The 24916-nt window shown below is 45.9% G+C and overlaps 1 pseudogene; it reads right to left on the bottom strand.

The window, feature by feature from the left end:
• Nucleotides 1–7322: 7322 nt before the first annotated feature.
• On the bottom strand, nt 7323–7461 carry LOC123151465 (uncharacterized; annotated as a pseudogene).
• Between the last annotated feature and the right edge of the window lie 17455 nt (nt 7462–24916).

Genomic DNA, 24916 nt, shown 5'->3' with positions numbered 1-24916 from the left:
TCCTCCATGCTACCGGCTTAGCTGGATTCCAGGCCGCCCTCATGTCGCCATACAATGCGTTAGGGCTGAAGGTTTTTCGGGTATGCACCCTCGCAATCGCCAGCCACTTCGCCGGCTCCAGTAGATCTGGTAGCTCTTCCTCCCACACAAAATCATCTTCTTCCTCCTCCTGCAGGGTGAGGCGTGCTAGTAGATCCTCGGTCGACTCCTTCCCCTTCTCCCTTTGCGTGCCCCTGTCCTCTGACATCGTCTCGATCCGATCTGTCCACACGAACCAGCGCTTTCCCAACCGCGGTCTGCCCCCCGTCCAAGGCCGGGAAGGATCACTCGGAACCCCCTTTGTCAGCCCGAGTCAGGAGGATCAGCCTCGCTCGAGGACGGCGCCGCAAAACAAGATTCCGGCGAGGATCGCCGAAAGACGTCAAGACCCTAGTGTATCGCCTAGGGGAAACTCGTCTACCTTGGCCCTCCTTTCCAGGAGAAAAAAAAACGGTTTCCAATAACTGGAAACGAGGTAGTTGGACCGGACCAAATGTATGCAGCCGAAAGCATGGGGTGCGTGCGCTGTCGCTAACCAACGACCCGCGCGCCAAATATGATCCCCGGGTTATCCCCAACACAGAGCTTATTAATTTTTCTTATTTGGGCTTGCATCTTGTTGATGTGGGCTTGCTTCGGGAGCAACTAATTAACGAGCGTTCCTTCGGGAGCCTCGCAAGGATCAGCGCCACTTGGCGCGCTCTCAGCCATTTGCCACATGTCGCGCTCTGGGCACTCCCTTCGGATTTTGTTTTTCTTTATTTTTTCGCACGCGTTTTCGGCTTTTTAAACGGGTTTTTTTTGTTTTTTTGACGGTTTAGTTTTCTACCGGTTGTCCCTAGCTTTTCGACCAAAAAATAATTTTGAAAAAAATAATTTTTTTGCGAAAAAAAACGTTTTTTTTTGCGAGAGTCACGGTTTTGTTTTAGAGAGAGGCATGGTTGTGCTTTCGCGAGAGGCATGTCCGTGCCTCTTGGAAACGAAAAAAAACATGTTTTCTGTTTTTTTCTTTCATGAGAGGTACGGTTTTGCTTCCGCGAGAGGCACGGTTGTGCTTTCGCGAGACGCACGGGCGTGCCTCTTTCGGAAAGGAAAAAAAATGTGTTTTCTGTTTTTTTTCTTTCGCGAGAGGCACGGTTTTGCTTCCGCGAGAGGCTCGGTTGTGCTTTCGCGAGAGTCACGGGCGTGCCTCTTTCGGAAAGGGAAAAAACGCGTTTTCTATTTTTTCTTTCTTTCGCGAGAGGCACGGTTTTGCTTCTGCGAGAGGCACGGTTGTGCTTTCGCGAGAGGCACGGTTGTGCTTTCGCGAGAGGCACGGGTGTGCCTCTTTCGGAAAGGGAAAAAACGTGTTTTCTGTTTTTTTCTTTCGCGAGAGGCACGGTTGTACTTTTCGCGAGAGGCACGGGCATGCCTCTTTCGAAAAGGGAAAAAACGCATTTTCTATTTTTTCTTATTTCGCGAGAGGCACGGTTTTGCTTCCGCGAGAGGCACGGTTGTGATTTCGTCAGAGGCACGGGCGTGCCTTTTTCGGAAAGGGGAAAAAACCCGTGTTCCCAGTTCGGTTTTTTCGTCGGTTTTTTTCGTCCGGTTTTTTCGTGAAAAAAAAGTTCGTCAAAACCTATCAACATGGGGTCTAGTTTTGAAGATCTCGACGCGAGGAATCCAACGGCGAAAGCGGTTCGAGATTTGGACGCACGGTTTAAGAGATAAAACGTTTTGAATAAACGAATCTACGAAAAAAGGGAAAACTCCCAGGTTGCAATAAGTGGCGCACATGTAGCGCGCCACTTGTCGCAACCTGAAGAAGTTGGAGTAATCTCCGCAAGGAATACTCCTTAACTAGTGATTTCGGCTTGCTTCTCGTGTGCATCTTCCAGCGCATCATCTAACTTCTTTTAAGTGATTGATTATGAGGCAGAAGGAAAGGCTTGGTCATCTCTATGGTCTATTCGGGTTCTGGGAAAAATACGTAGCTTCCTGTGGAGACTGGCTAGGCATTCAATTTCTATTGAGGATGTGCGTCTCAACGGGAAGATGGCGAAAAATGACAAATGTCAGTTGTGCGGATCACAGGACTCATGGCGACACTCGCTCCTGGAGTGTTCCATGGCTCGATGCGTTTGGACACTAGCGGATGACGAGATGACTAATCACATGCAAGCCACGAGGGAGGAAAATGCCAAGATATGGATTTTCAATATGATTACCACCAGGACTGATTACCACATGCACTTTTAATCAAGGTAGTGGTAACTTTATGAGCAATTTGGACTGCGCGCCGGAATGCCATACACGAGGGGATTCTTCAGAGTCCACATGTCACTCATTCTTTCGTCAATTCCTTCATTACGAAGCTTGAAACGATTGAGGTTGTGCCGCGGAGGCCGGTTCAACAAGGTCTTTCTGTGCGATGGCGGAAACGTCTTATCCGATGTGGGCGACGTGTACGTGTTTATATAGCAGGGGCACATCTCCCTGTACAGCGCATACAAAGTTGTTGGAGATTACATCTTGGAGAGAAAGGAAGATCTTAGATAGAGATAAACCTCAACAACCTAGTCTATCTAACTAGGACTCCTAACAATGGAAGCAAACAAGATAGGTGCAGCTAGGTGCGGCCAGATATGATGCATGTTTGACACCCCCCCCTTAATCACAACTTCATTAAGTTGAGATTATATCTGAAGTTCTCAAAGCTTCTCACAGGCAAAGCCTTGGTAAAACCATCTGCAAGCTGATCTTTGGAGTGAATGAAGCGAATATCAAGTTGCTTTTGAGCAACTCTCTCTCGAACAAAATGAAAATCTATTTCAATATCTTTTGTTCTGGCATGAAAAACTGGGTTAGCAGACAAATAAGTTGCACCAAGATTGTCACACCACAGACATGGAGCTGGTGTGTTCTTTATACCCAGTTCTTTCAACATGGATTGGACCCATATAATTTCAGCTGTAGCATTTGCAAGTGCTTTATATTCTGCCTCTGTACTAGATCTGGAGACAGTAGCTTGTTTTCGAGCACACCATGAGATCAAATGTGGCCCAAAAAAGATTGCAAAGCCACCAGTGGAGCACCTGTCATCCAAACATCCTGCCTAATCTGAGTCAGAAAAGGCACTTACCAGATTAGAGGATGATTTGCTGAAATCGAGACCAATGCTCAAAGTTCCTTTGGCATATCTTACTATACGTTTTGCAGCAGTGAAATGAACATTTGTAGGTGCATGAAAAAACTGGCATACTTTGTTGACAGCAAAAGATATATCAGGCCTGGTCAGAGTAAGATATTGAAGTGCTCCTACTAGGCTTCTATACTTTGTGCTATCTTCTTGGCTCAAAAGATTACCTTCTGTGCGAGATAGTTTTTCTGAGCTGGATAATGGAGTAGGCGTGGGCTTACATCCTTGTAGACCAGCCTTTTTTACCAGATCAGTTGCATACTTTTCCTGAGAGAGATGAAGTCCACCTGTATGCTTCTCCACTTCAATTCCAAGAAAATAGTGCAAGTCACCAAGATCTTTTAGAGCAAAATCTGCACTCAAATCTTTCAACAGTCCTGTGATTGCCTCATTTGATGAGCTTGTCACAATGATATCATCAACATATATTAAAACAAATATGCATGTGTTGGACTTGTTGTAGATGAACAAAGAAGTGTCAGATTTTGATGGAATAAAGCCAAGTGCTTGCATTTTATGGCAAAGTCAAGAGTACCATGCTCTCGGTGCTTGTTTCAACCCATAGAGTGTCTTGTCAAGCTTACACACATAGGAGGGAGTTTTTTTGCTTTCAAACCCAGGAGGTTGTTTCATGTATACTTCCTCTTCCAGAACACCATGAAGAAACGCGTTCTGTACGTCTAACTGTCTGAGACTCCATCCCCTAGAAACAGCAATAGACAAAACTAGACGAATAGTTGCAGCTTTAACAACTGGACTAAAAGTGTCCTCATAGTCAATACCATATCGTTGTTTAAACCCCTTCGCAACTAACCTAGCTTTGTAATGATCAATAGTTCCATCTGATTTTCTCTTGATCCTGAAAACCCACTTGCAATCAATTAAATTTTTACCTTGTTGTGGAGGAATTAAGTGCTATGTGTTATTTTTTCCTTAGAGCCATGTATTCTTCATTCATAGCTTTATGCCATTTTTCATCACCAAGTGCTTCTTCTAGAGTATGAGGTTCACCTGGTTCACCTGTAGAACAAACCATGCCATATTTTGTTACACATTTGTAATCAACAGCTTGCATTACTCCCTTTTGTAGTCTTATACGCCGCGGAGAAACAACCAAATTTTTGGCCACCACAGCCGCAGAAGATCCCGCAGCGCAAACAGGAGTTGCTGCAAGAGCTGATCCCAAGGAAGATCCGCGCAGTCCAGTGGCAGGTTCTGCCTCGCTTGGATTTTATGTGGCAGAATCCAGCAGCCGTGCACGCGCAGGCTCCGCAGAAGATCCCGCCGGAGAGGCAGACTCATCATGACCACATGATAGCGAATCAGCCTCGGATCGCGCACTGGTCGGGTTGCGTGGGCGCGTGCGCATCGATGCTGGATCTCGCGCCAGCTTCGGGTCCCACATCTGTCGGGCGAGGCGGGGGGCGCCGCTTGTAGCATACGGGCTGGCTGGAGAAGCGTGCGCCACCCGCGCCAGTTGTGCGACGACACGTGGCAGATAGCGATTGAAGCGGAGGCGATTGCGTGCTGCAGCCCGCGGACGACGACGGGGCGCGCGCCTGGACCGAGGCGGGTGCGCATGCAGTCTGCGCCCCTGGAGCGTCTGCTGCCACTGATCCCGAGGAGGATCTGATTCCCTGCAGGCGAACATATCCCGAGGAGGATTTGTCTCCAGATTTCGAGCACATGAAATATGGCTCCGGTTGAGGGGTTTTTTCACCATTTTCTTCTCTGCTTTCGTCATTTTCTTTGCTGTTTTCACCTGTAACACCACACGGCTCATGTATATCATCAGTAAGAGGGTTAGTCAACAGTTAATCATTGTCACAATCGTTTCCCCCTTGATCAACACTGGACAGATGAGGAGGCAAAAGGAGGATTTCTTGGCGAAGAAGTGCATGAAGGTTGAGCGAAACATGAGCTTGCATTTGTTGTAAGGCCGAAGGTTGGGCCAACAGGCACATCCAAAGACACGAAGGGATTTGTAGTCGGGTTTAATATGAAGGAGTCGTTCTAGTGGAGTTTCATTGTTAATGACTCGACTAGGGAGCATGTTTATGATATGAACAGCCGTGAGGAAAGCCTCATCCTAGAACTTGAGAGGCATGGATGCACCAGCTAGGAGGGCTAACCCAACCTCAAGTATATGTCTGTGCTTGCGTTCGGCGGAGCCGTTTTGTTGGTGAGCGTGAGGGCATGACACATGGTGTGATATGCCAAGGGTTTGGAAAAAACAACTTCAATTTCTCGTATTCCCCTCCCCAATCAGATTGAACTGCAATGATCTTACTATCAAATTTTCGTTCAACGAGAGCTTGAAAGTTTTGAAAAACTTGAAAGACATCTGATCTTCGTTTGTGAAGATAGATCCAGGAGAATTTACTGCAGTCATCTATGAAGCTCACATAATAAGTATGTCTACCAATGGAACTGGGGGCAGGGCCCCAAACATCAGAGAAGATTAATTGTAATGGTTTGGTAGAAACACTAGTAGATATAGGATAAGGGAACTGATGACTTTTCGCTCGTACGTCTTCACGATCCGACCGATCCAAGTACCGAACGTACGGCACCTCCGAGTTCAGCACACGTTCAGCTCGATGACGATCCCCGTACTCCGATCCAGCAAAGTGTCGGGGATGAGTTCCGTCAGCACGACGGCGTGGTGACGATGATGATGTTCTACCGGCGCAGGGCTTCGCCTAAACTCCGCGACGATATGACCGAGGTGGAATATGGTGGAGGGGGACACCGCACACGGCTATGGAACGATCACGTAGATCAACTTGTGTGTTGTGGGGTGCCCCCCTGCCCCTGTATATAAAGGACCAAGGGGGAGGGGGCGCACCAAGGGGAGTCCTACTCCCACCGGGAGTAGGACTCCCTCCTTCCTTGTTGGAGTAGGAGAAGGGGAAAGAGGGGGAGAGGAAGAAGGAAAAGGGGGCTGCGCCCCTTGTCCAATTCGGACCAGAGGGGGGGCGCAGGCCTCCTTCCTTTTGGTCTCTCTCCTCTATTCCCGTATGGCCCAATAAGGCCCATATACTCCCCGACGAATTCCCGTAACTCTCCGGTACTTCGAAAAATACCCGAATCACTCGGAACCTTTCCGAACTCCGAATATAGTCGTCCAATATATCGATCTTTACGTCTCAACCATTTCGAGACTCCTCGTCATGTCCCCGATCTCATCCGGGACTCCGAACTCCTTCGGTACATCAAAACTCATAAACTCATAATATAACTGTCATCGAAACCTTAAGCGTGCGGACCCTGCGGGTTCGAGAACTATGTAGACATGACCGAGAACCGTTTTCGGTCAATAACCAATAGCGGAACCTGGATGCTCATATTGGCTCCTACATATTCTACGAAGATCTTTATCGGTCAAACCGCATAACAACATACGTTGTTCCCTTTGTCATCGGTATGTTACTTGCCCGAGATTTGATCATCGGTATCCAATACCTAGTTCAATCTCGTTATCGGTAAGTCTCTTTACTCGTTCCGTAATGCATCATCTCGCAACTAACTCATTAGTTGCAATGCTTGCAAGGCTTATAGTGATGTGCATTACCGAGTGGGCCCAGAGATACCTCTTCGACAATCAGAGTGACAAAACCTAATCTCGAAATACGCCAACCCAACATGTACCTTTGGAGACACCTGGAGTACTCCTTTATAATCACCCAGTTACGTTGTGACGTTTGGTAGCACCCAAAGTGTTCCTCCGGTAAACGGGAGTTGCATAATCTCATAGTTACAGGAACATGTATAAGTCATGAAGAAAGCAATAGCAATATACTAAACGATCAAGTGCTAGGCTAACAGAATGGGTCATGTCAATCACATCATTCTCCTAATGATGTGATCCCATTAATCAAATGACAACATATGTCTATGGTTAGGAAACATAACCATCTTTGATTAATGAGCTAGTCAAGTAGAGGCATACTAGTGACTATATGTTTGTCTATGTATTCACACATGTATCATGTTTCTGGTTAATATAATTCTAGTATGAATAATAAACATTTATCATGATATAAGGAAATAAATAATAACTTTATTATTGCCTCTAAGGCATATTTCCTTGAAGCCATGCGCTGATCAAAATTACTCAGCATGGCGTAGAGCTCGTCGATGGTGACGGGCGTGACGCGGGCGTCGAGGGCGGAGACGAGCGGCTGGTAGTCGATGTCGAGGCCATGGAGAATGTACGAGATCAGTTCGTCGTCCTGGATAGGCTTGCCCGCGGTGGCGAGTTCATCGGCGAGGCTGCGGAGGGAGGTGAAGTAGGAGGCTACCAACTGGTTGCCCTTCTGCGCGTTGATGAGCGCAGTCCTGATGTTGTTGACGCGGCTGAGTGACTGGGACGAGAACATGCCCGCCAGTGCCACCCAGAGTTCGCGCGCCGTGGTGATCGCGTTGACCGCGACCAGCACCTCCTTGGAGAGGGTACTCAGCAAATAGCCAAGCACCTGTTGGTCCTCCCGGACCCAAAGTGGGTGGAGAGGGTTGGGCGCAGAAGTCTCCTTGCCGACCTTGTCCTTCGTGCCGTGGAGTCTGACCGGCTCCGGCGTGGTGCCGTCGACGTAGCCAAAGACACCGGCGCCCCGCAGGTGGGGTGTGACCTGCGTGCGCCATAGCACGTAGTTCGTGCGATTGAGCTTCTCGGTGACCTGGCCATTGAGGCTAGGCGAGGCGCCGGAGGATGAAAACATAGCTATGCATTAGATGCAATCGGGAGGCTAGGTTGGAAGAGGAAGGCTCTGATTACCATGTGCGATGGCGGAAACGTCTTGCCCGATGTGGGCGACGTGTACGTGTTTATATAGCAGGGGCGCACCTCCCTGTACAGCGCATACAAAGTTGTTGGAGATTACATCTTGAAGAGAAAGGAAGATCTTAGATAGAGATAAACCTCAACAACCTAGTCTATCTAACTAGGACTCCTAACAACGGAAGCAAACAAGATAGGTGCGGCTAGGTGCGGCCAGATATGATGCATGTTTGACACTTTCATCAACGAGGAGAACTGATCCTGGTTTGGTGTGGAAAGCACCAGGACCGGGAGTGGTGAAGATACATGTGGATGGTGGTTTGTCCAGGGATGGAAGAGGGGGAGCTTCAGCGGCGCTCTGCAAAGATCATGAAGGTAATTATCTGGGCTCTTCAGCAATGGCGTTTAGCAACATCCATGACCCGGCAACTTTGGAAGCCCTAGCTGTTCGTGAAGCTCTAGCACTTGCACTTGATCTATCGCAACAGCATATTGTTATCGCTTGTGATTGTAAGGCAGTTGTTGATGAGATAAAGATGGATTCAAAGGGAAGCTACAGCGCAATGATCCAGGAAGTTCAAGCAAGAGCGAAGGAGTTCATCTCATGTGATGTAATTTTCGAACGCCGTACTTTAAATTTCGAGACTCATAGTTTAGCTAAATTTTCGTCTTCTTTACCAGAGGGTCGCCATTTGTGGCTGGGTTTACCCCATGACCCGTTCATTTATCCCTGTAAACCGAACTCCTTCTTAATTTAATATGGTTTACCGCTCAAAAAAAGTGATCGATAGAAGTAGTCAAGCATCTGATTTACGCAAAGTTTTGCGAGATCGACCAACATCCATGTGCTGCAAGAGAAACCACTCTCTGTGCGTGTAATGTTGTGAATAATGGAATTCATATGCCAACTTGCAAACATAGAGGGATTTATTTATACCTTAGTTTCATGGCTACTTTATTTACCAATTAATTGGTGTTTTCTGTTAATAGAATTTCTAAGCTGTTTTTTTATGATCAAGTTATGTTCTCCTGTCAAAAGAGCAGCACATACTCAGGAAAAAGATAAAACAATAGTAAGACAGTTACTATTTGCAAGAATCTATAGAAACTTCACTAGGGAAAAAAATCCAGATTGGAAATTTGTACGACTATGAACAATAGAGAAGTTATTACATCAAGATGATTTAAGTGTGCTAGCCGAGCCTGCCACTCGGTGCAACAGAGAAGTTATATCCAGTGTTAAGGTTGATAAGTTTTGTTGTTGGCATTTTTTACATCAAAACTCTAAACCTGACACCATATTCTCATTTTTGTTATTGAGACTAGGTTGGACCTTTCACTAAGAAAACAGAGATGTAGCCATACAGGGGTAGCTCCCAGGAGAATAGGAGAGCAAGATGCAGGAGCTCGGCAAGCTTCTGAAGAACTAGAAGTAAACCTCTCCGTCCGTGCTACTCAGCAGCTACATCAGGCTTAAGAAGTTTAAAGAAGAAGCATGATCTGCACAATGATGCCAGTCTTTAAAAAAAGATCTTAGATGAATTGGCAAAGTTCATTTTCTTAGAGATTTATTGTATTTTGTTAGTAGTACAACATATCATAGCCTACCAGATCTCAGTGGGATCCTTACTATGGCAAAGGTCTGGTCCGAGAATTCTCAACTACATGGTGGCAATAATCAATTTTAAGCCACCATTTCTCACAAAAAGAAAAGATATATTCTTAGGAGTTATAGCCCCACACTGTCGGATAAGAGGAGTATGGCCATTGTGTGTCTTTGCTAAAGCAAGCAGAACTGTGTGCAAGAATTCAAATGTCCATGAGAGCAGCAGAGTTAATCTAGTCACCAAACCTGGAAGTCCAAATCATATCATTATTCTTGTCAGAGTAAAGTCTAACTAACTAGAGTGCGGCATTTCGGTGCCCAGACTCATCTGCACCCGCCTAGAAAAAAAATTCAAAACAAATTCGAAAAATTCCAATTTTTTTTGCATGGTAGACAATTTATCATGTGAGGTCAGCTCCAAATTTTAGGTCATTTGGAATTCTGTGCAGCTCTCAGCAATAAAGACAAATCGAGTTAGAATAGTACATGAACAATATACATTTTTATAGACCCCGAATTTGTCTTTTTTACCGAGAGCTGCTCAGTTGTCCAAATCATTTGAAATTTTAAGCGGACCTCACGCATCAAATTATCTACCACACAAAAGAAATTAGAATTTTTAAATTTTTTAGTATTTGTTTTGATTTTGTTCGTCAGGGTGGGTGCAGCTGAGCCTGGGCTCAGAAGTGGATTACCAAACTAGGTTAAACTATGACAAATGCATCAAGGTGTTGTTTGCTTGGCCACGCATGAAGGCTGCGATCAAGCAGCTCGTGGCCAGCTGCGCCTTCTGTCAGCAAGTGAAGCCGGGGTGCGGGAGAATGCGCAAGGTCTGAAACACCAAATTCCCTCTGGCGGTAGATTCAGAGGGCGTGTCGACGCGCTGCAAACCGAAGACAAAGAGCCGCAGAGGATAGGTGGTCGACCCAGGGCGCGGAAGGAGTCGACGACCTCGGCACGTGGAGAGACGTCGTGTGCAGTTTTTTTGAGGATGTTGAAAGTTTAGACGTGGTGGAGTAGTAGCCGCCTACTGTTTGCAGCGAGACACGTTCGGTTTGCTGCGTTGAAAGTTTAGTAGATAATATCCTGCGCGTTGCTGCGAGAATTTATAGTATTAAATTTTAAAATAAAATTAGAATATATATTTGAATAAGGCGTCTCCACATTCTTGTCACGTATGAACTGCAGTGGAAGGGTGATGGATCCAACATCCAATCAATGGTGTACATAGGCCTTGAATTTACAATTTTACTCATATTTCCTCATTTCTTGATGTATATTGTTCTATATACATGAATCATACAAATTCAGAAGTTTCAAAAAAATAATAGGTATATTTTTGTACACCCAAGTCCATCGGTAGCTTTGCCCATAAATGTACCCATGTAGGGAATCTAATAGTAAATGGACCATGGCTGGATGGTATAGTGCCTTTTGGCCTGAATTCTGTGTAACGATTTGTTGCTTAAACATAAAAAATAAATTGATAACAAGAAACAATTATAAATTATCTAAAAGAAATACTTTTTATACATGCGGATACATGCATTGAGTCGTCACAAATTGGGAGTGCTATTTTTTACTACAATTGAAGTTGATCAACCTAGTTTTTTTTTAGAAAAGGAGGAGGACCCCCGGTCTCTGCATCTGGACGATGCATACGGCCACTTTATTAATTATTCTCACAAGACCTTACAAAGGCATACAACAATAAGACTAAAGCCACCATCTAAGCAACAACTGTCGCTACACCTATCCATTTGATGAAGGGGCGTTGATAGCCTGGGCCTAATACGAAACAAACATCGAAGCCAGACCTAACATCTAAGACCTGAGGTCTCAACCAGGACGCCTGCCGGGTATGGGCACCCACCAGTCCGGCGTGCTCCTCAACCAGGACGCCTGCCGGGTATGAAGCCGCCGCAACCACTTGCCACCAATCCATCTTCAGAGTTGTACTGCTGCATCAACCTTGCCCGGTCTAGTTGCCGCCGACGCCACCATGACGCCAGACAGTGTCGACCTCCTGTGCGTGTCCATCACCACACATCTGACGCCAAGCCTCCGCTGCTCCATGCCGCCAAGAGCCGCCGCCATGAATATGTAGAACGAAACACTGTTCCACCAAAGAAGCCATCCGCTGGTCCCTCGAGTCCGAGTGCATCTCCAAGAATGCCGCCCCCAAGGGGGTAAGTGAAGGAAATATGCCCTAGAGGCAATAATAAAGTTATTATTTATTTCCTCATATCATAATAAATGTTTATTATTCATGCTAGAATTGTATTAACCGGAAACATGATACATGTGTGAATACATAGACAAACATATAGTCACTAGTATGCCTCTACTTGACTAGCTCATTAATCAAAGATGGTTATGTTTCCTAACCATAGACATGTGTTGTCATTTGATTAATGGGATCACATCCTTAGAAGAATGATGTGATTGACATGACCCATTCCGTTAGCCTAGCACTTGATCGTTTAGTATATTGCTATTGCTTTCTTCATGACTTATACATGTTCCTATAACTATGAGAAATATGCAACTCCCGTTTACTGGAGGAACACTTTGGGTACTACCAAACGTCACAACGTAACTGGGTGATTATAAAGGAGTACTATAGGTGTCTCCGAAGGTACATGTTGAGTTGGCGTATTTCGAGATTAGGTTTTGTCACTCCGATTGTCGGAGACGTATCTCTGGGCCCTCTCGGTAATGCACATCTTTATAAGCCTTGCAAGCAATGTGACCAAATGAGTTGGTTACGGAATGATGCATTACGGAACGAGTAAAGAGACTTGCCGGTAACGAGATTGAACTAGGTATTGGATACCGACGATCAAATCTCGGGCAAGTAACATACCGATGACAAAGGGAACAACGTATGTTGTTATGCGGTTTGACCGATAAAGATCTTCGTAGAATATGTAGGAACCAATATGGGCATCCAGGTTCCGCTATTGGTTATTGACCGAGAATAGTTCTAGGTCATGTCTACATAGTTCTCGAACCCGTAGGGTCCGCACGCTTAACGTTACGATGATAGTTTTATTATGAGTTTATAAGTTTTGATGTACCGAAGTTTGTTCGGAGTCCCGGATGTGATCACGGACATAACAAGGAGTCTCGAAATGGTCGAGACATAAAGATCGATATATTGGAAGCCTATATTTGGACATCGGAATCGTTCCGGGTGAAATCGGCATTTTACCGGAGCACCGGGAGGTTACTGGACCCCCCCCCCCCCGGGGGTTATTGGGCCTACATGGGCCTCGAGGGAGAAGAGGGAAGGAGGCAGGAGGGGACCGCGCGCCCCTCCCCTTCCTAGTCCGAATAGGACAAGGGAAGGGGGGCGGCGCCCCCCCCCCCCTTTCCTTCCCCTCTTCCTCCTCTTTCCCCCCTTCTCCTATTCCAACTAGGAAAGAAGGGACCCTTGGTGCGCCCTCCTTGGCCGGCCGCCTCCTCCCCCTGGCTCCTTTATATACGGGGGCGGGGGCACCGCATAGACACACAAGTTGATCTACGGATCGTTCCTTAGCCGTGTGCGGTGCCCCCCTCCACCATATTCCACCTCGGTCATATCGTCGCGGAGTTTAGGCAAAGCCCTGCGCCGGTAGAACATCATCATCGTCACCACGCCGTTGTGCTGACGGAACTCATCCCCGAAGCTTTGCTGGATCGGAGCCCGGGGATCGTCATCGAGCTGAACGTGTGCTGAACTACCGTACGTTCGGTGCTTGGATCGGTCGGATCGTGAAGACGTACGACTACATCAACCGCGTTGTGCTAACGCTTCCGCTTACGGTCTACGAGGGTACGTGGACAGCACTCTCCCCTCTTGTTGATATGCCATCACCATGATCTTGCGTGTGCGTAGGAATTTTTTTGAAATTACTACGTTCCCCAACAGTGGCATCCGAGCCAGGTTTTATGCGTTGATGTTATATGCACGAGTAGAACACAAGTGAGTTGTGGGCGATACAAGTCGTACTGCTTACCAGCATGTCATACTTTGGTTCGGCGGTATTGTGAGATGAAGCGGCCCGGACCGACATTACGCGTACGCTTACGCGAGACTGGTTTCACCGTTACGAGCACTCGTGCTTAAAGGTGGCTGGCGGGTGTCTGTCTCTCTCACTTTAGCTGAATCGAGTGTGGCTACGCCCGGTCCTTGCGAAGGTTAAAATAGCACCAACTTGATGAACTATCGTTGTGGTTTTTATGCGTACGTAAGAACGGTTCTTGCTAAAGCCCGTAGCAGCCACGTAAAATTTGCAACAACAAAGTAGAGGACGTCTAACTTGTTTTTGCAGGGCATGTTGTGATGTGATATGGTCAAGACGTGATGCTATATTTATTGTATGAGATGATCATGTTTTGTAACCGAAGTTATCGGCAACTGGCAGGAGCCATATGGTTGTCGCTTTATTGTATGAAATGCAAACGCCCTGTAATTGCTTTACTTTATCTCTAAGCGGTAGCGATAGTCGTAGAAGCAATAGATGGCGTAACGACAACGATGCTACGATGGAGATCAAGGTGTCGCGCCGGTGACGATGGTGATCACGACGGTGCTTCGAAGATGGAGATCACAAGCACAAGATGATGATGGCCATATCATATCACTTATATTGATTGCATGTGATGTTTATCCTTTATGCATCTTATCTTGCTTTGATTGACGGTAGCATTTTAAGATGATCTCTCACTAATAATCAAGAAGTGTTCTCCCTGAGTATGCACCGTTGCGAAAGTTCTTCGTGCTGAGACACCACGTGATGATCGGGTGTGATAGGCTCTACGTTCAAATACAACGGGTGCAAAACAGTTGCACACGCGGAATACTCAGGTCATACTTGACGAGCCTAGCATATACAGATATGGCCTCGGAACACGGAGACCGAAAGGTCGAGCGTGAATCATATAGTAGATATGATCAACATAGTGATGTTCACCATTGAAACTACTCCATCTCACGTGATGATCGGACATGGTTTAGTTGATTTGGATCACGTGATCACTTAGATGACTAGAGAGATGTCTGTCTAAGTGGGAGTTCTTTAGTAATATGATTAATTGAACTTAAATTTATCATGAACTTAGTACCTGATAGTATTTTGCTTCTCTATGTTTATTTGTAGATAGCTGGCTCGTGTTGTTGTTCCGTTGAATTTTAATGCGTTCCTTGAGAAAGCAAAGTTGAAAGATGATGGTAGAAATTACACGGACTGGGTCCGTAACCTGAGGATTATCCTCATTGCTGCACAGAAAAGTTACGTCCTGGAAGCACCGCTGGGTGCCAGGCCTGCTGCTGATGCAACTGACGACGTTAAGAACGTCTGGCAGAGCAAAGCTGATGACTACTCGATAGTTCAGTGTGCCATGCTTTACGGCTTAGAACCGGGTCTTCAACGACGTTTTGAACGTCATGGAGCATATGAGATGTTCCAGGAGTTGAAGTTAATATTTCAAGCAAATGCCCGGATTGAGAGATATGAAGTCTCCAATAAGTTCTATAGCTGCAAGATGGAAGAGAATAGTTCTGTCAGTGAACATATACTCAAAATGTCTGGGTATAATAATCACTTGATTCAACTGGGAGTTAATCTTCCTGATGATAGTGTCATTGACAGAATTCTTCAATCACTGCCACCAAGCTACAAGAGCTTCGTGATGAACTATAATATGCAAGGGATGAACAAGACTATTCCCGAGCTCTTCGCGATGCTAAAAGCCGCGGAGGTAGAAATCAAGAAGGAGCATCAAGTGTTGATGGTTAACAAGACCACCAGTTTCAAGAAAAAGGGCAAAGGGAAGAAGAAGGGGAACTTCAAAAAGAACAGCAAGCAAGTTGCTGCTCAAGAGAAGAAACCCAAGTCTGGACCTAAGCCTGAAACTGAGTGCTTCTACTGCAAGCAGACTGGACACTGGAAGCGGAACTGCCCCAAGTATTTGGCGGATAAGAAGGATGGCAAAGTGAACAAAGGTATATGTGATATACATGTTATTGATGTGTACCTTACTAATGCTCGCAGTAGCACCTGGGTATTTGATACTGGTTCTGTTGCTAATATTTGCAACTCGAAACAGGGACTACGGATTAAGCGAAGATTGGCTAAGGACGAGGTGACGATGCACGTGGGAAATGGTTCCAAAGTCGATGTGATCGCGGTCGGCACGCTACCTCTACATCTACCATCAAGATTAGTTTTAGACCTAAATAATTGTTATTTGGTGCCAGCGTTAAGCATGAACATTATATATGGATCTTGTTTGATGCGAGACGGTTATTCATTTAAATCAGAGAATAATGGTTGTTCTATTTATATGAGTAATATCTTTTATGGTCATGCACCCTTGAAGAGTGGTCTATTTTTACTGAATCTCGATAGTAGTGATACACATATTCATAGTGTTGAAACCAAGAGATGCAGAGTTAATAATGATAGTGCAACTTATTTGTGGCACTACCGTTTAGGTCATATCGGTGTAAAGTGCATGAAGAAACTCCATACTGATGGTATTTTGGAATCACTTGATTATGAATCACTTGGTACTTGCGAACCGTGCCTCATGGGCAAGATGACTAAAACGCCGTTCTCCGGAACTATGGAGCGAGCAACTGATTTGTTGGAAATCATACATACTGATGTTTGTGGTCCAATGAATGTTGAGGCTCGCGGTGGATATCGTTATTTTCTCACCTTCACAGATGATTTGAGCAGATATGGGTATATCTACTTGATGAAACACAAGTCTGAAACATTTGAAAAGTTCAAAGAATTTCAGAGTGAAGTAGAAAATCATCGTAACAGGAAAATAAAATTTCTACGATCTGATCGTGGAGGAGAATATTTGAGTTACGAGTTTGGTCTACACTTGAAACAACACGGAATAGTTTCGCAACTCATGCCACCCGGAACACCACAACGAAATGGTGTGTCCGAACGTCGTAATCGTACTTTACTAGATATGGTGCGATCTATGATGTCTCTTACTGATTTACTGCTATCGTTTTGGGGTTATGCTTTAGAGACGGCCGCATTCACGTTAAATAGGGCACCATCAAAATCCGTTAAGACGACGCCTTATGAACTGTGGTTTGGCAAGAAACCAAAGTTGTCGTTTCTTAAAGTTTGGGGTTGCGATGCTTATGTGAAGAAACTTCAACCAGATAAGCTCGAACCCAAATCGGAGAAATGTGTCTTCATAGGATACCCGAAAGAGACTATTGGGTACACCTTCTATCACAGATCTGAGGGCAAGATTTTCGTTGCTAAAATCGGATCCTTTCTAGAGAAGGAGTTTCTCTCGAAAGAAGTGAGTGGGAGGAAAGTAGAACTTGATGAGATAACTATATCTACTCCCTTATTGGAAAGTAGTTCATCACAAGAACCGGTTCATGTGAAAACTACACCAATTAGTGAGGAAGCTAATGATATTGATCATGAAACTTCAGATCAAGTTTCTACTGAACCTCGTAGGTCTACCAGAGTAAGATCCGCACCAGAGTGGTACGGTAATCCAATTCTGGAAGTCATGTTGCTTGACCATGATGAACCTACGAACTATGAGGAAGCGATGATGAGCCCAGATTCCGCAAAATGGCTAGAGGCCATGAAATCTGAGATGGGATCCATGTATGAAAACAAAGTATGGACTTTGGTTGACTTGCCCGATGATCGGCAAGCAATTGAGAATAAATGGATCTTTAAGAAGAAGACTGACGCTGATGGTAATATAACTGTCTATAAAGCTCGACTTGTTGCGAAAGGTTTTCGACAAGTTCAAGGAGTTGACTACGATGAGACTTTCTCACCCGTAGCGATGCTTAAGTCTGTCTGAATCATGTTAGCTATTGCTGCATTTCATAATTATGAAATTTGGCAAATGGATGTCAAAACTGCATTCTTGAATGGATTTCTGGAAGAAGAGTTGTATATGATGCAGCCAGAAGGTTTTGTAGATCCAAAAGGTGCTAACAAAGTGTGCAAGCTCCAGCGTTCCATTTATGGACTGGTGCAAGCATCTCGGAGTTGGAATAAACGCTTTGATAGTGTGATCAAAGCATATGGTTTTATACAGACTTTTGGAGAAGCTTGTATTTACAAGAAAGTGAGTGGGAGCTCTGTAGCATTTCTGATATTATATGTAGATGACATATTATTAATTGGAAATGATATAGAATTTCTGGATAGCATAAAGGGATACTTGAATAAAAGTTTTTCAATGAAAGACCTCGGTGAAGCTGCTTATATATTGGGCATCAAGATCTATAGAGATAGATCAAGACGCTTAATAGGACTTTCACAAAGCACATACCTTGATAAAATTTTGAAAAAGTTCAAAATGGATCAGGCAAAGAAAGGGTTCTTGCCCGTACTACAAGGTGTGAAGTTGAGTCAAACTCAATGCCCGACCACAGCAGAAGATAGAGAGAAAATGAAAGATGTTCCCTATGCTTCAGCCATAGGCTCTATCATGTATGCAATGTTGTGTACCAGACCTGACGTATGCTTAGCAATAAGCTTGGCAGGAAGGTACCAAAGTAATCCAGGAGTGGATCACTGGACAGCGGTCAAGAACATCCTGAAATACCTGAAAAGGACTAAGGATATGTTTCTCGTATATGGAGGTGACAAAGAGTTAGTCGTAAATAGTTACGTCGATGCAAGCTTTTGCGGACGATTCTAAATCGCAAACCGGATACGTGTTTTTATTAAACGGTGGAGTTGTAAGTTGGTGCAGTTCTAAACAAAGCATCGTGGCGGGATCTACATGTGAAGCGGAGTACATAGCTGCTTCGGAAGCAGCAAATGAAGGAGTCTGGATGAAGGAGTTCATTTCTGATCTAGGTGTCATACCTAGTGCATCGGGACCAATAAAAATCTTCTGTGACAATACTGGTGCAATTGTCTTGGCAAAGGAATCCAGATTACACAAGAGGACCAAGCACATCAAGAGATGCTTCAATTCCATTCAGGACCAAGTCCAAGTGGGAGACATAGAGATTTGCAAGATACATACGGATCTGAATGTTGCAGACCCGTTGACTAAGCCACTCTCACGAGCAAAACATGATCAGCACCAAGACTCCATGGGTGTTAGAATCATTACTATGTAATCTAGATTATTGACTCTAGTGCAAGTGGGAGACTGAAGGAAATATGCCCTAGAGGCAATAATAAAGTTATTATTTATTTCCTCATATCATGATAAATGTTTATTATTCATGCTAGAATTGTATTAACCGGAAACATGATACATGTGTGAATACATAGACAAACATATAGTCACTAGTATGCCTCTACTTGACTAGCTCATTAATCAAAGATGGTTATGTTTCCTAACCATAGACATGTGTTGTCATTTGATTAATGGGATCACATCATTAGAAGAATGATGTGATTGACATGACCCATTCCGTTAGCCTAGCACTTGATCGTTTAGTATATTGCTATTGCTTTCTTCATGACTTATACATGTTCCTATAACTATGAGAAATATGCAACTCCCGTTTACTGGAGGAACACTTTGGGTACTACCAAACGTCACAACGTAACTGGGTGATTATAAAGGAGTACTACAGGTGTCTCCGAAGGTACATGTTGAGTTGGCGTATTTCGAGATTAGGTTTTGTCACTCCGATTGTCGGAGAGGTATCTCTGGGCCCTCTCGGTAATGCACATCTTTATAAGCCTTGCAAGCAATGTGACCAAATGAGTTGGTTACGGAATGATGCATTACGGAACGAGTAAAGAGACTTGCCGGTAATGAGATTGAACTAGGTATTGGATACCGACGATCAAATCTCGGGCAAGTAACATACCGATGACAAAGGGAACAGCGTATGTTGTTATGCGGTTTGACCGATAAAGATCTTCGTAGAATATGTAGGAACCAATATGGGCATCCAGGTTCCGCTATTGGTTATTGACCGAGAATAGTTCTAGGTCATGTCTACATAGTTCTCGAACCCGTAGGGTCCGCACGCTTAACGTTACGATGACAGTTTTATTATGAGTTTATAAGTTTTGATGTACCGAAGTTTGTTCGGAGTCCCGGATGTGATCACGGACATAACGAGGAGTCTCGAAATGGTCGAGACATAAAGATCGATATATTGGAAGCCTATATTTGGACATCGGAATCGTTCCGGGTGAAATCGGTATTTTACCGGAGCACCGGGAGGTTACCGGAACCCCCCCCCCCCCGGGGGGGGTTATTGGGCCTACATGGGCCTCGAGGGAGAAGAGGGAAGGAGGCAGGAGGGGGCCGCGCGCCCCTCCCCTTCCTAGTCCGAATAGGACAAGGGAAGGGGGGCGCCCCCCCTTTCCTTCCCCTCTTCCTCCTCTTTCCCCCCTTCTCCTATTCCAACTAGGAAAGAAGGGAGTCCTACTCCCGGTGGGAGTAGGACTCCCCCCTTGGCGCGCCCTCCTTGGCCGGCCGCCTCCTCCCCCCTGGCTCCTTTATATACGGGGGCAGGGGCACCCCATAGACACACAAGTTGATCTACGGATCATTCCTTAGCCGTGTGCGGTGCCCTCCTCCACCATATTCCACCTCGGTCATATCGTCGCAGAGTTGAGGCAAAGCCCTGCGCCGGTAGAATATCATCATCGTCACCACGCCGTCGTGCTGACGGAACTCATCCCCGAAGCTTTGCTGGATCGGAGCCCGGGGATCGTCATCGAGCTGACCGTGTGCTGAACTCGGAGGTGACGTACGTTCGGTGCTTGGATCGGTCGGACCGTGAAGACGTACGACTACATCAACTGCGTTTTGCTAATGCTTCCGCTTACGGTCTACGAGGGTACGTGGACAACACTCTCCCCTCTCGTTGCTATGCCATCACCATGATCTTGCGTGTGCGTAGGAAATTTTTTGAAATTACTACGTTCCCCAACAGTGAGGGCACATGAATGTCGCCGTCATCCGATCAATTGATCTAGGGTTTCCCCCGGAGGTATTGGGTGGGTTTGGGATTTGTACCTCAATGATGCCTTCATGAAGGAAACGATGATAAGGGCATCGTCATCACCGGCTCGGCCAATGACCGAAAACCAGGTTTTCACCCGGATCCGTCCCAAGGAATTCACCCGACAACCTGTGCACCGTCTCGACCGCCTTCAAAGCCCCAGATCTAGCCACCTAGATCTGGCGACCAACCGCAAACAGCAGTGCCACTGTAGGAGTCCTGGCGCACCTGCCACTGCTAGAATGTGCCTCCAGTGGAGCCTGGGAAGAGGGCTCTCACTCCACCTCGCCAAACCGCGAGAGCCGCCGAGATGGATCCCGCGCGCTTGTCACCGTCTCTGATCCGAACCAATCTGCAAACAGATCACCGTCACATATCCGCCTTGGACAGGGACTGCACCACGCCATGCCGCCGCGGGAAGTCCGAGCTTCACACGCCACCACCATCCAGGACCGCCGCCCCGGGATCCAGACAGAGCATCGTCGCTGTTGGAAATATGCCCTAGAGGCAATAATAAATTAGTTATTATTATATTTCCTTGTTCATTATAATCGTTTATTATCCATGCTATAATTGTATTGATAGGAAACTCAGATACATGTGTGGCTACATAGACAACACCATGTCCCTAGTAAGCCTCCAGTTGACTAGCTCGTTGATCAATAGATGGTTACGGTTTCCTGACCATGGACATTGGATGTCGTTGATAACGGGATCACATCATTAGGAGAATGATGTGATGGACAAGACCCAATCCTAAGCCTAGCACAAAGATCGTGTAGTTCGTATGCTAAAGCTTTTCTAATGTCAAGTATCATTTCCTTAGACCATGAGATTATGCAACTCCTGGATACCGTAGGAATGCTTTGGGTGTACCAAACGTCACAACGTAACTGGGTGGCTATAAAGGTGCACTACGGGTATCTCCGAAAGTGTCTGTTGGGTTGCCACGAATCGAGACTGGGATTTGTCACTCCGGTTGACGGAGAGGTATCTCCGGGCCCACTCGGTAGGACATCATCATAATGTGCACAATGTGACCAAGGGGTTGATCACGGGATGATGTGTTACGGAACAAGTAAAGAGACTTGCCGGTAATGAGATTGAACAAGGTATCGGGATACCGACGATCGAATCTCGGGCAAGTACAATACCGCTAGACAAAGGGAATTGAATACGGGATTGATTGAATCCTCGACATCGTGGTTCATCCGATGAGATCATCGTGGAACATGTGGGAGCCAACATGGGTATCCAAATCCCGCTGTTGGTTATTGGCCGGAGAACGTCTCGGTCATGTCTGCATGGTTCCCGAACCCATAGGGTCTACACACTTAAGGTTCGATGATGCTAGGGTTATAAAGGAAGTTTGTATGTGGTTACCGAATGTTGTTCGGAGTCCCGGATGAGATCCCGGACATCACGAGGAGTTCCGGATTGGTCCGGAGGTAAAGATTTATATATGGGAAGTCCTGTTTTGGTCACCGGAAAAGTTTCGGGTGTTATCGGTAACGTACCGGGACCACCGGGAGGGTCCCGGGGGTCCACCAAGTGGGGCCACCGGCCCTAGAGGGCTGCATGGGCCAAGTTTGGGAGGGGACCAGCCCCAGGTGGGCTGGTGCGCCCCCCCCCCCCACAAGGGCCCAAGGCGCCTAGGGTTTGGGGAGGGGGCGCACCCACCTTACTTGGGGGGCAAGTTTCCCCCTGTCCCCCCCCCCCTTGGCCGCACCCTAGATGGGATCTAGGGGCTGCCGCACCCCTTGGGTGGGAACCCTAGAGGGGGCGCAGCCCCCTCCCTCTCCCCTATATATACTTGAGGTTTTGGGGCTGCCATACAGATGAGTTTCCACCTCTCCCTGGCGCAACCCTACCTCTCTTTCTCCTCATCTCCCGTGGTGCTTGGTGAAGCCCTGCAGGATTGCCACGCTCCTCCATCACCACCATACCGTTGTGCTGCTGCTGGATGGAGCCTTCCCCAACCTCTCCCTCTCTCCTTGCTGGATCAAGGCATGGGAGACATCACCGGGCTGCACGTGTGTTAAACACGGAGGTGCCGTCCGTTCGGCACTAGGATCTCCGGTGATTTGGATCACGATGAGTACGACTCCTTCAACCCCGTTCTCTTGAACGCTTCCGCTTAGCGATCTACAAGGGTATGTAGATGCACTCTCCTTCCCCTCGTTGCTAGTCTCTCCATAGATAGATCTTGGTGACTCGTAGGAAAATTTTGAATTTCTGCTACGTTGCCCAACAGTGGCATCATGAGCTAGGTCTATTGCGTAGATTCTTTGCACGAGTAGAACACAAAGTAGTTGTGGGCGTTGATTTTGTTCAATATGCTTACCGTTACTAGTCCAATCTTGTTTCGACGGAATTGTGGGATGAAGCGGCCGGACCGACCTTACACGTACACTTACGTGAGACAGGTTCCACCGACTGGCATGCACTTGTTGCATAAGGTGGCTAGCGGGTGCCAGTCTCTCCCACTTTAGTCGGATCGGATTCGATGAAAAGGGTCCTTATGAAGGGTAAATAGCAATTGGCATATCACATTTTGGCTTTTACGTAGGTAAGAAACGTTCTTGCTAGAAACCCATAGCAGCCACGTAAAACATGCAAACAACAATTAGAGGACGTCTAAGTTGTTTTTGCAGGGTACGCTATGTGATGTGATATGGCCAAAAAGAATGTGATGAATGATATGTGATGTATGAGATTGATCATGTTCTTGTAATAGGAATCACAACTTGCATGTCAATGAGTATGACAACCGGCAGGAGCCATAGGAGTTGTCTTAATTTATTGTATGACCTGGGTGTCATTGAACAACGCCATGTAATTACTTTACTTTATTGCTAAACCATTAGCCATAGTAGTAGAAGTAATAGTTGGCGAGACAACTTCATGGAGACACGATGATGGAGATCATGGTGTCATGCCGGTGACGATGATGATCATGGAGCCCCGAAGATGGAGATCAAAAGGAGCAAAATGATATTGGCCATATCATGTCACTATTTGATTGCATGTGATGTTTATCATGTTTATGCATCTTATTTGCTTAGAACGACAGTAGTAAATAAGATGATCCCTCATTAAAATTTCAAGAAAGTGTTCCCCCTAAATGTGCACCATTGCGAAAGTTCGTCGTTTCGAAGCACCACGTGATGATCGGGTGTGATAGATTCTAACGTTCACATACAACGGGTGTAAGCTAGATTTACACACGCAAAACACTTATGTTAACTTGACGAGCCTAGCATGTACAGACATGGCCTCGGAACACAAGAGACCGAAAGGTCGACCATGAGTCGTATAGTAGATACGATCAACATGAAGATGTTCACCGATGATGACTAGTCCGTCTCACGTGATGATATGACACGGCCTAGTTGACTCGGATCATGTAATCACTTAGATGACTAGAGGGATGTCTATCTGAGTGGGAGTTCATTAGATGAACTTAATTATCCTGAACATAGTCAAAAGCCCTTTGCAAATTATGTCATGCATCGCGCTTTAGTTCTACTATTTTAGATATGTTCCTAGAGAAAATATAGTTGAAAGTTGACAGTAGAAATTATGCGGGCAGTAGAAGGCTTATGTCCTTAATGCACCGCTCGGTGTGCTGGACCTCGAACATGGTCTGTGGATGTTGCGAACATCTGACATACACGTGTTGATGACTACATGATAGTTCGGTAATGTTAAATGGTTTAGAATTGAGGCACCGAAGACATTCTTGAAATGTCGCAGAACATATGAGATGTTCCAAGAGCTAAAATTGGGATTTCAAGCTCGTGCCCACGTCAAGAGGTATGAGACCACCGACGAGTTTTCTAGCCTACAAATTAAGGGAGAAGATCTCAATCGTTGAGCTTGTACTCAGATTGTCTGGGTACAACAATCACTTGAATCGAGTGGGAGTTAATCTTCTAGATGAGATAGTGATGTTTCTCCAAAGACATTGCCACCAAGCTACTAGAGCTTCGTGGTGAACTATAAAATAACAGGGATAGATATGAGGATCCTTGAGCTATTCGCAATGTTCGACACCGCGAATGTAGAAATCAAGAAGGAGCATCAATTGTTGATGGTTAGTGAAACCACTAGTTTAAAGAAGGGCAAGGGTAAGAAGGGGTACTTCATGAAATGGCAAATCAGTTGCTGCTCCAGTGAAGAAACCCAGGGTTAAACCCAAACCCGAGACTAAGTGCTTCTGTAATGAGGGAACGGACACTGAAGCAGAACTACCCTAGATACTTGGTAGATGAGAAGGTTGGCAAGGTCGATAGAAGTATATTGGATATACATTATGTTAATGTGTACTTT

Source organism: Triticum aestivum, chromosome 1B (genome assembly GCF_018294505.1).
Source record: "Triticum aestivum cultivar Chinese Spring chromosome 1B, IWGSC CS RefSeq v2.1, whole genome shotgun sequence".
In the NCBI taxonomy this organism is placed as follows: Eukaryota; Viridiplantae; Streptophyta; class Magnoliopsida; order Poales; family Poaceae; genus Triticum; species Triticum aestivum.
This window is presented reverse-complemented; position numbering and strand designations above follow the sequence as displayed.